Source organism: Silurus aristotelis (genome assembly GCF_946808225.1).
Source record: "Silurus aristotelis genome assembly, chromosome: 25".
Lineage (NCBI taxonomy): Eukaryota > Metazoa > Chordata > Actinopteri > Siluriformes > Siluridae > Silurus > Silurus aristotelis.
Window position 1 is genome coordinate 2218464 of NC_139598.1, and position 12441 is coordinate 2230904.

General features: G+C 40.7%; 1 long non-coding RNA gene across 1 annotated transcript; it reads left to right on the forward strand.

Annotated features, from left to right (window-relative positions):
• Window positions 1–4816: 4816 nt before the first annotated feature.
• On the forward strand, window positions 4817–11730 carry LOC310719575. The gene is made up of 3 exons (XR_014531512.1): window positions 4817–5047; window positions 5151–5722; window positions 11089–11730. It is a non-coding gene; the product is annotated as an uncharacterized lncRNA (long non-coding RNA).
• Window positions 11731–12441: the final 711 nt, after the last annotated feature.

Consider the following 12441-nt stretch of genomic DNA (forward strand, 5'->3'; position numbering starts at 1 on the left):
TATTCTTTCTGTGCGGCCTGGTACCAATTGACAAACGGACCGGTGCCGGTCCACGGCCCGGGGGTTGGGGACCACTGCTATAAAGGACTCGAGACATGGCTAAATCAAAACTAGATAAATACACGTAAATATTTTGTGCTATGGTGCATGTGCAATGTTATAACTCATATACACTAGTGACGGGAAGATCGGATCATTTCCATGACTTGATTCTTTGAATCTGGTTCATCAAAATTACCAAATCTTTTTTAGTTCATTTCGTTCCTTTAATCCTTTAATTGCCTTCATAGAGTCTATGGGAGTCACGTGAAAAAAGAATGAACGACTCGGGAAGAAGATTTGAGAGGTGAACTACTCAATTCTGTTTCCTGTACATAAGCTATGGAGATTTTGCGATGCTTTGCTCGTACGCATCCAGTAGAATATGAACAAATCACTCTTTGAGATGACTCGTTCTTCTCAGTCACGTTAAAGTTTCATCCAAAATGAACCATTCGTTCATGAACGACTCGTCACTACTATACAAATATGCAGTATGCACAGAATTACATCACATTCTGCCCCTAGAAAACCAGTTTTGATTCATCAGGGTCTGCACTTCACGGAATCTATGAAGGTGTGTGGTACCTGGCACCATGTCTTGTAAATTGCATGGTGAATCAAATTAGTATTCAAAATGAACAGCAGGACCCAAGGTTTCCTAGCATGACATCACCCAGAGCATCACAGTCTCTGTTAGCTCACCTTTTCCCCATAGTTTATCAATTACAAGGAAATCAATGCACCCACACCTGATGTTTAAGATATTATGAGTTATAAGACCAGGCCACCTTCTCACCTTCTTCCATTGCATCCGGTTCTAATGCTCACTGCCCATTGTAGGTGCTTTGGGTGGTGGACAGGGGTTATCATGGGCACTTTCTGAAGCTACATAGCTCCATACCTCTCTGCATAGCTCCATAGCTGACCTCTCTAAAGCTACATAGCTCCATACTCTGATGCACTGTGTTACTGATTTGTTTCTATCATATCGCAGCTTCTGTTACAGTGGGTCTTTCGTGGGATCTGACAAGAGGATCTAACCCTTGCTCCTCAAATAAATCAATAAGACAAGAGCGCCCATGACCGTGCCGCTGGTCCACCGATTGTCCTTACTTGGACCACTTTTGGTAGCTACTAACAGAAGGTGAAAAAAAGGGCTATTTTACTTAAGTATAATAATATGTTACGTGTCTAAAAATCTACTCTATCTATCTGGCTCATTTCAAATTATACTCAGAGTTAAATTTACCAAGTTACTGTTTTTAACAGCAACAAAAGTGTAGATCAAAAAAGTACAATGTAGTTAAGTACAATACTTCAAACAAATTATGCTTATGTAAAAGTACAATTACAGATTTTAAAAATTACTTTAAAAAGTAGGAGTACACAAAAAACTATTCAATTACAGTAACGTGAGTAAATGTAATTCGTTACTTTTCACTCCTGGGTATGAACCACTGCATTCTGGGAACATCCTACAAAACCTGACCTGGTCGTCTAGACACAATATGGCCCTTGTCAGAGACACTCAGATCTTTTTTCCGCACCCCTCGACGAGTGATACTGAAAAAATCAGCGGTATTTTTTTCATCTGTCAGTGGTTTTATTGTTATGGCTGATCAGTGTGTAGTAGGAAGGTGTGTATTTAAGTGCTTTCTATAATTATTGGCACCCTTTATAATCGACCATATAAAATACACCATTGTATTACATACAAAATGAAAAGAAAATCTTTTTGTGGACTGAATTTGTGAACCGTTTCGCCAAAAAGAAACCATTAAATCTTTTTATAGTGCTTGATGATGGACTATATTCTTGCTGAATGTGCTGATGCTGACATGGAAAACTGCTTCAAGTTCAATCATCGTGTGGAAACTGTTTTTTTTTTCCAGAAGAAACGTGCACATTTTTTACCGACAAGTAATCATACAGTTCAATATGAATTAGGGTCATTTTTTCATTTCCAGTAAGTGTCTGATTAATTAAATTAATTGTGTGTTTTAATGGGTTCGAGATAAAATAATGTCAGGGGTGTGTGTACAATATAGTTAATGAACATCCATTCATTTATCAGAAGTGATGTAATTAGTTGAATGGAGCCGATATGTGCGTAATTTAAATAAAAAATAAAAAAATTCGGTTTTCTTGAGCTTGTTAGAGATCGTACCTAAACAAGCATCATCATGGAGATCGAGCTCTTTAGGTATTAAATATATTTAAGATTTTGGACATGCAGATTGTCCACCAAGGGTGCCATGTAAAGCCTGGATTATGCAGTTCCAGGTAGTAGCTCCAGAAAATGTGGAGAGTTCAAGAAGGGTGAATACTTATGCAAGAAGGTGTGTGTGTGTGTGTGTGTGTGTGTGTGTGTGTGTGTGTGTGTGTGTGTGTGTGTGTGTGTGTGTGTGTGTGTGTGTTGCAGTCAATATTAATGAAATGTGTGAGCACACGAGCTTATAGTAATTGTGGCTTTAGCTCATTACAGCTCCCAGATGATTTGAAGGCATGGTGCTATGGATTGGGGGTGGGGTGGTAGATGTTTCAAAGGTGGTGGTGGTGATGAAGGTGGTGCTATTTATTCTGACACCGCCACCTCATCGCTGCAGCATCTCCGAGCCTGATTGGTGAGATGAAATATCGGCGGCGAAAATTAAAAGGTCCCGGTGTCAAAATAATTCATGATATGCATATCTTCCACCGCTGATGAAATATCTGGTGTGTGGATTAGGGAGGATAATAAAAACGATCAGGCCGGAGTTAAAACTGTTTCTGTGAACGGGGACGTTTATTCCATCAACGTCGAGTACGAGGTCAAGATGTGCGAGTGAGAGAGAGAGGGAGATGTGAGAAGGAGGAAATGGGAGAGAGGGAGCTCAATATCCCACCTGCGATTTGAATATTCTGCTATAATTGTCCTAAAATGTCCCATCAGCGGATCTGCCGGACACCATTATGCCTCTACAATATGGTGTGACATTCAAATTCGCCCCAAATGACAGGTTATTAGAAGGCGAGCGCAGCCGGCATGTAATTAAGCACCATAACTTTGACCTGGAATGGGAAGTGATGGCAGGATTGTAATAGAGGGGAATGAAACAGGCGCTGGAGTTCAAGCAGCAGGGGCCGACAGGAGTCCCTTTTGCGAATGGGCCGGGATTATTTTACACACACAGCTCTCGTAGGGTTTATCTTTATAACGGCCTGTCATAAAGATGTTCAGTGCGCTGCTGAGATTTCTGACTGCCTCGTTCTTAGGTTACGGGGATCACCGTGCTGCTCGGCTGAGCGCAGTGGACACAGCGACTGTCTGAGGGGAACTGAGACTCGGTGTGTGTGCGATCTCTGACAAATCTGATTGGGAGGAATTTGCACAGGAATAGGAAAAAAAAAATGGAGACATCTACGAAAAGGTCATAATCACACAAGGTATATTTCATCACGTCCACTATTTTATGGTCTAAAATTGTACCTGAATTCATGGGGAAAAACAATGCATGCCATACATTTACTAATGTCAAAATACATGAATTATGTGTAATAATCACATGTGAAAATCAACAAATCAACTAAGAACCATGTGGGTTCATCAAAAAAGATCTGATGAAAATGAAATACAATCCAAATGTGGAAATAAAGTAAAAAAAAAAAATGAACCCTACATTCCACTAAACAAATTACATTTAGGGGCATGTGCAAAGGTTTGAAGCCCCTTTAAACAAAATACTAAAACTAATTTCCCCCTTTTCCTGCATTAGCATCCTCTCAAACAGCTTACAGATCCTCTCAGGTGTAATATTTGCAGATATTCACACACTGCTTTGATTAGGGTTTCCTTGATACTTGGTATATCTGAATCGTCTTGTTGCTGAATGCTGTTGTTTTGTGTACAGTTGATAAAATTAATTTGAAATATTCCTCACACACATACTGTACAATCTACAGTAAGTGGACACCTGAGGATTTGATTAAACATCACATTCATTCTATATTTAGTCCCCATTTGCAGTAGAACTTCCACTCTTCCGGGAAGATGTTCCACTAGATTTTGTGATACAAATACATTCAACCACAAGGGTGTATGTACAGTTAGGTACTGATGAAGGTGAGATCAGGAGGCCTGGGGGTGCAGTCAGCATGACATTTTTATCCTAAAGGTGTTTCAAGGGTTGGCGCTCTATAGCAGATGTTCCACTCCAACCCATGTAAAGCAGATCTTCATAGCGTTGGCTTTGTGCACAGGGGCATCATCATGCTGGAAGAGGTTTGGGTCTCCTAGTTTAAGTTAAGGGAATGTTTCATGCTACCGCATCCAAATACAATCGTGTGCCTCCAAGGACCACATGTTGGTGGAAGTCAGGAAAAACAAAACAAAAGTAAAAGTGTCCCTTTAAACTTTCACTTGAGTAAAAATACAAAAGTATTTGCCTTCAAATGTACTTAAGTACTATGATTTATTATGGCTATAATGTTCCTATTATCCTTTTTGTCACAAGACTGTTTGTAGTAGTTTGGTGCCAGTAGATCCCATCGAGCAGTAATCTCAAATACAGTAATGAATCAAAAATGTCCACCACTGTAAAGCTCGTTAGTATTATGCTAAGTAGATAAGACCCGTCTAAAAAGAAAGCCTTTCTAAACGTTTTTCACGTTCCCTGTGATAGAATTAATCCTTGTGTATGATGAATCTCTTTTGGCCTGAGCTTCCCGATGCAACCAAGCAACCTAACTCCCACCTACACAAAGCATCGTGTGGGGAAAACAACTTTGGATATTTGCACATGGTGCTGAAGTCCGTGTCGAGAGAACATCGGCTCCATTTCCGGCTTCTTCGATTTTTTTTTAAAGACAACTGGACACGTTGATGAGCAACGGCACCCATCTGCTGCCGACGTTCCTCCAGCTGATGTGTGAACATGATGTATAGTAGGTTATATCTGTGTAAACCATTTCAATCAAAGCAATGCGAGTCTGAAGTGAAGTAAAGAGAAGTGAAGAAGCCCGACAGGTCGGTGTGTATCTATAGTATATGTTTAAATATGTATAGTCCATCCATCCTGGAGTTTATTTCGAGGCTGGTTTGTTAATTCTGCATGTCCATTGTGTTCCAGTGGCATTGCTGCTGAACAGAAGGTTTGCTGTCTCTGTGCGCTCTCTCGACTAACCCATCCTCACCCCCCCATCCTTTCATAACGATGGCAGATGGCTCCCGATGAATCCTTCATAATCATGTCAGGACAGCTCCTCCGATCCCAATTCATCTTTTTAAGCACATTTCATCAGACGGAGAATTTACACAAAGATTGAAGGCGGCCACCAGACCACAAAGTCGTCCTGGAGATGTGAAGCGAGCATTTTCCTCATCTGTAATCCCCCCCCCCCCCCCCCCCCGACTACCAGTACCCGCTTTTTTCAGCTATAGATGTCTGTTGTAGAAGAAATATTCAAAGATTTACCACATCGTATTTTATACACATGCGTCGATCACAACAATCCCTCTATCCTCCTCTGCTCTCTGCGTGTAACATCGTTAATTGTGGATCAGGTGAAGTTTGTTTCACCTCATTTCAAGGTCATGCACCACTAGGACTATTTTCCAGACTCGAAAGGGCACGTAATTTCACACCAGCGTACTCCTCATTAATCCCTCCTGAGTGGGTGCTTAGGAAGTTCCAGATCACAGGTTTGTTTAGTTCCCTGTTTTCTGACTCGGTGCCTCTATGCCCCCTCCGTCGGGACGTTAAACCCCTGATCTCGAGCCCCATCCTCAGCCGTTTAGAAGTGAGTTACTGCCTCCGGTCATCTGGCATCGATCTGTCTTTTAATCTGGAAGATATCGCCTGTATTACTTTCAAAAATTCACAGACATTAACAACAATAACTTTACATTCTACAGCTGTATGTTGTATGTTGCATTTACAGTAAAAAAAAAGTGAAAAAGTTTGTGCACCCTTTTCAACAAAAAATATAGAGCAGAGATTTAGAGCAAAAAGATACTCATATCATTTGATACTAAATGTTTTAGTAGAAAAAACACTTTTTTTATTCGAATCAAATTTTTTTTTTGCCACATACACATTCATACAGAGTACGACAGAGTGCTTTTTTATGACGGTTCAACATGTAAATAAAAATAGAATATAAAAAATATCTCAAATAAATACAGATAAAAACAAATTATATGTTAATATAATAAGTTAAATTATTTAATGAATTTCCCAAATGCAAATATGAGTCCAGAAAGGAGGCTGCAGATAAACGTACACGTGACTGCGTTTGTATTTAAACCCATCCTCTTCACTCGCTCCACTTTTCCCACTACTTTTCAGTCGATTCTTTTTTTTCTGCTTCTGTTGTCGTTTGAATAATTCATGAGGCAAAACTGAGCCTCTTTCATTAACATGAAATAACAATTTGCAAATTTATGGAAACCACTAATTACACCCCTTATTTGCCATGACTATGATATTAAATATTCATAAACGTGTGATTATTTTCTCTGATTTGTCTGGGGTTTGGTCTCAGCCACTGCGTTCATTAAAGGGAAGTGGAGCTGCGCTGTGCGAGGCGGCAAAAAACAACGGCCTCGTGAAAAAGTTTGTGCACCTCGAGATCGAGCGAGAGGGTCCAATAAAGGAGGAATTTGTGATGAATTTGCAATCAAATCTACTTAGAGGAACGCTAACCGATTTTGATCAGCGTTGTGGATGTACGCTGTGTTATTTTGGTGTTTTCCAGGCGCTTAAATGAAGTTGACAGTGGATACAGCACTTGTCGTGTCTCTGTGTCGCTAAAATCGCCGAAGAGTTCGGTCCCAGCTGGGACTCGGCGATGAGATCGTCCCCCTTTTCCCCACCCGCAAGGTTTAACACACGCGTTTAACCTTAGATTTACGGCTTTGTTATATCAGAATTAATTACGGATACCTCCCCCAAACTGAAACGACGCTGACGAAAACACTGCGCGCTGGCAATTTAGCTCTATTTGCACATTAATTTGGGCCCACCTGTGATGCTCGATGTGCTAAGTAGCTACATCAGTTTTCATTACGGCTCTCACCGACTGGATTTACTCGAATTACAGCATTAATTATCGAATTCGCTTGGTATCTGAGTGACAAACGCTCCGGCGCAGTCGCCTGCAACAACCAAAAAAACCTTTGAAAAGCTCTTTGCATGTCTCCTTGGTTTGACCCTGAAAAATCTGGAGAAGAAGTTTCGATCAAGTCTTCAGAGATTTGACACACACACACACACAAACAGTATAAGGACAAATTTATTGACTTTTCCAAACATATGTTCTTCTTTGCCAGAGTTGGAGGCACACGATTGCTTTGGATGTCTTTGGATGAAATTTGCCTTCTACATCAGTACCTGACTTTAATAACACCACTGTAGCTAAAAGAATCCCATCCTAATCTCCACAAGCAAACTTGTGTTCTAGAAGAACATCTAACCTAAAGAATGGAGGTTACTATAACAGGAAATAGGCATCAAGTGTAGAATGGGATGTATGAAAGGAAGCACATAAAAATCCTATGGTTAAGTGTTCACAAACTTTTGCCCATATAGTGCACTCACACACACACACACACACACACACACACACACACACACACACACACACACACACACACACACACACACACACACACACACACACACGTGGGAAGGATAGAAAGCTCTGGAGGTTTTCCTATTGCACAGCAGTGTATTAATCATAATCAGGACACCACCATTAGTCGATGTCGTTCTGTCATTGTATTAAAGAAATCGCATTATCATACATGCCATTAATTATGTTTCTAACCCAGTCCATCCAATCCTGAAGAAGAGCCGACTCGAGAGCGCCGAGGGATGAGTGGAGAGATGAGGGAGAAGAAGAGCCTCTCCAAAGTGAAAAAAAAAATGACAAAGAGGAATTTTGCACATGTGAGGTTTTTGAGGCTTTGGTGGGGGGTTTAGGGGTTTTATATGGGTTTCAGGGGTCGACCATCATCACATAAGAGTCCTCTCATCATGAGTGCAGGAAGGACAAAATCCTTCGATTCGATTCCAGGTCAGGGGTATCAGACTTTTGGTGTGTGGACGTGAAGAGTTCTTGTGACATGAACACCTCTGATATGAATCAAAAATTTGAAGGACTAGAAGCCATCGGTGTGGTGCATCAACCAGACACCAATACAGCAATTATACTCAGCTAACATCAAGTCTCATCACACCACAAGTTCAGTTTTAAATCACGTGCATTTCATAGGATTCTCCATATCCATGGTTACATCAATGTTAGAAAGTGGTAGAGCAGTGGGTAAAGCTGTGGGTCACTGATCAGAAGGTCCACACTTGGGCCCGTAACCCAGTGGTAGCTGTACCATGGCTGATCCCTGCTTCCTAACATCATTGCGATCTGAATGTAAGAATTACACTGTGCTGTAATGTACATCTGACGTGTGAGGAACACTTACCTTATTACACAAAAGACGTGATTGAGTGTACAGTACATGAGAATTCAAATAATCTTGTAAGACTCACGTGTTCAAAGAAACAAATCACTTGAGATCACGTGCGAAAATGTTGTAAGAATCAAATGACCTTAAATTATGTGAACATGCAAAAAATAAAATCATGAATTATACGTCAAAATCACACGTAAGGAAACGTAAATGAATGTAAGAGCGTAAATAAATAGATAATAATATCATAATAATCTTATAATAATAAGATAATACATGAAGTATCAATACCATGTGCAAATTTTATGTATCTTAAGGCTCTGTTTATACGTACGTGTGTATGTGTATGGTGTGTGTGTGTGTGTGTGTGTGTGTGTGTGTGTGTGTGTGTGTGTGTGTGTGTGTGTGTGTGTGTATGTGTGTGTGTATCTGTGTGAGTGTGTGTGTATATGTATGTGCGTCTGTTTATGAGTGTGTGAATATGTCTATGTGTGTGTGTGTGTGTGTGTGTGTGTGTGTGTGTGTGTGTGTGTGTGTGTGTGTGTGTGTGTGTGTGTGTGTGTGAGTGAGTGAAAAGTGCAGTTCATCACAGTGCTGAGTGTTTGGCCTGTTTGGAGTTCTGTGTGGTTTTGGTATAAAACTTGCTCCAGAGATAAGTGTTTAATGATATTTGGCAGCAGTTCTGTGTTTTTTTCATTCCAAGAATCTATAAACCCAAAAGGCACCATGTTAAAATCTAAATATAACAAACGTCGATCTGAACACTGACGAGCGTCAGGCCTGCACACTGCGGGCAAAATTCCTCCAGCAACTCACACCTCACCCACTTTTACAGCAATGTCTTCAATAAACAGACAGACAGACAAACAAGTAATAAATAAACACCACAACAAACAGACAGAAAAAGGTAGAGACAGTGAGACAGACATGAATAAACTGAGAGACACAGACAGGCAGGTAGTATGACAGATCGAAATGAGACAAGCAGACAAACTGACAGATAGACAGGAAGGCAGACAATATAATAGACACTGAAACAAATAGACAAACAAAACAGAGAGAGACAAAGATAGACAGAGAGAAAAACAGACAGACAGACTAAGACAGAAGAGAGAGAGAGAGAGAGAGAGAGAGAGAGAGAGAGAGAGGGAGAAAGAGAGAGAGAGAGAGAGAGAGAGAGAGAGAGAGAGAGAGAGACAAACAGGCAGGCAGACAGACAGACAATATAATAGACACTGAAATAGACAGACAAACATAAAAACAGTCAAAGAGACAGACAGAAAAACAGAGGCAGGCAGGCAGGCAGGCAGGCAGGCAGGCAGGCAGGCAGGCAGGCAGGCAGGCAGGCAGACAGACAGACAGACAGACAGACAGACAGACAGACAGACAGACAGACAGATAGATATGGAGAACAGGCTAAAAGCACACAGACTAAGAGACAAAAGGAGAGAAGAATATGCAGAAAGTTGTGTTCTCTTCCACTCTCGCTCTCAGTCTGCGTGTGTGTGTGTGTGTGTGTGTGTGTGTGTGTGTGTGTGGCACAGTGTTGACCCTCACTGGCAGCTCTCTGATTACCCCCTGTTTCACTCTCTGTGTTTGTTAACGTGCAATCAATCATAATCAATTAGCCAAAATGTTGAATCATTAAATCCATTATCATTAATTAAAATAATGATCACTTTCCGCCAGCGATTCACTGCTGCTGTCTACGTGTAACGTGTGTGTGGCCGAGCACACGTGTCTCACTGAGGTTTGGGTGTCTCCAACCAAACCTCACCAGGTAACCACATCACCCTCTCCACTTCCTGTTCACAAAATACACAAATAATATCACAAATCCATCCACAAAAAGAACAAACCCACCAAAGAGTATGTTTTCACTTCACTTTCTACACAATTTCTTCTAGATTTATATTTTTATATATAAATATATACATTTTATATAAAACTGGCTTCTACATATTTATAAAAAAATATTATAATAACATTTTATTACTTTTTTATAATTTAATTATACATTCAACTTTATTACACATTATAGAGACAAATGTTTGTAGACACCTGAGAACATCCAATTCCACATTTAGTCTCAATTTGCTTTTATAATAAGCTCCATTCCTCTGGAATGATGTTCCACTAGATTTTATGGGGATTCATTTAGCCACAATTCAGTACTGAGATCTTCCACTCCAACCAATGTAAAGCGGATCTTCATGAAGCTGGCTTTGTGCACAGGAGCATCGTCATGCTGGAACAGGTTTGGGGCTCCTAGCTCAAGTAAAGGAAAAATGTTATGCTCCCAAATGTATCCAAAGATGTAAAATTGTATGCCTTTATGTTTGTGGGAAAAAACATAAGTCAGGTGTCCAAATACTTTCTTCCTTATAGTGTGTATAAAAATATCTTTCAGAAATAATACTGATAAAAATTTCTGTAATTTCTGAATATTTTATTTATTTATGATGACCTAAAAATAGAGAGCAAAATATCTCTTACTCACTCTCTCTCTCTCTCTCTCTCTCTCTCTCTCTCTCTCTCTCTCTCTCCCTCCATCTTTCTCTGTCCCTTTGTCTCATTGTCCTTCGCTCACGCTTCAGTGCCACTGTCTATGTCTCCCTTCTGATGCACATCAATATTTCCTAAAGAGTGTCGTGAAGAGGCCAGTAATGATGTGTAAACATCCACAGAGCAACACGCTCAACATGCCTCAGGGGAGAGAGAGAGAGAGAGAGAGAGAGAGAGAGAGAGAGAGAGACAGACAGACAGAGAAAGACAAACAGACCGTGAATGCAGTGAGAGACAGTGAAAGAGAGAATAATCAAGAGATGCAGAGAGACAGAGTGAAGAACGAAAGAGAGATTTTTTTATTTGAACTACTGTTTGTTCATTTTGATTTAATTTCGATTTAATTTCTTTACTCTTTTTTTTTTTTTTTTTTTTATTGATTTACTTTTTGCAATACAAATGTACAATTATTTATCATTTCAATTAAACACCTGAAACTAATCAGAGAGAGAGAAAGAAAGAGAGAGTTGGAACAGACCTGTCATTATGAAGTTTTAATAATTGCTCATGTCAAATTTTACTAAAAGCCCAAAGGTGTGTGTGTGTGTGTGTGTGTGTGTCTTTTGCTCATATAGGGAATAGAAGTGTTTCCACGAGTCTGATTACTGCCTCAGGGGTGAGGCAAGTGTCTTGTTGGGGCCATGATATACGTTTCAGATAAAATGAGTGCACACAATGCAGGAGTTTTGGTTAAACCTTCACACCTCCAACACTCACATCTCCAACCTTCACACCTCCAACTTTAACACCTCCAACCTTCACACCTCCAACACTTACACCTCCAACCATCCCACCACCCAAAGTTCACACCCCCCAAATTTCACATCCCAACCTGCACACATCCAATCTTAACACCCCAAACCTTCACACCTCCAACCTTAACACCCCAAACCCTCACACCACAAACCTTCACATCCCCAAATTTCACACCACCAATCACACCCCAACCTTCACACTCTAAAACTTGTCACCTTTAAATTCACACCCCAACTTCACACCATCAACATTCACACCCTCACACCCGGGTTCTTCTCCTCTCAGTCCCACCAGCAGGTGTGTGAAGGTGTTTGGAGTCGCTGTGGCTGTGTTCCCGAGCCGGCTAAAGTAGCAGGAGGGGCAAAGTGAGACGGCTGGATTTCTCCACCAACCCCGACTCTTGAACGCCATGAAGGAGCCCATCATGCGCACCTGATTACATTACTGCCAAGCGTTCTGCGGGAACGAATGTAATTGCAGCTCATTACGAGCTCTGGAGTGTGACGACGCCTAAAACAGAGATTGCCTTTTCCCCGCCTCAAAACTATAAAGAGGCCACGCATTCCGGTTTTCGCAAGCTATCGGGATCAACAGATAAAAATCGCATTGTGAAAAAGAAATATTTTAAT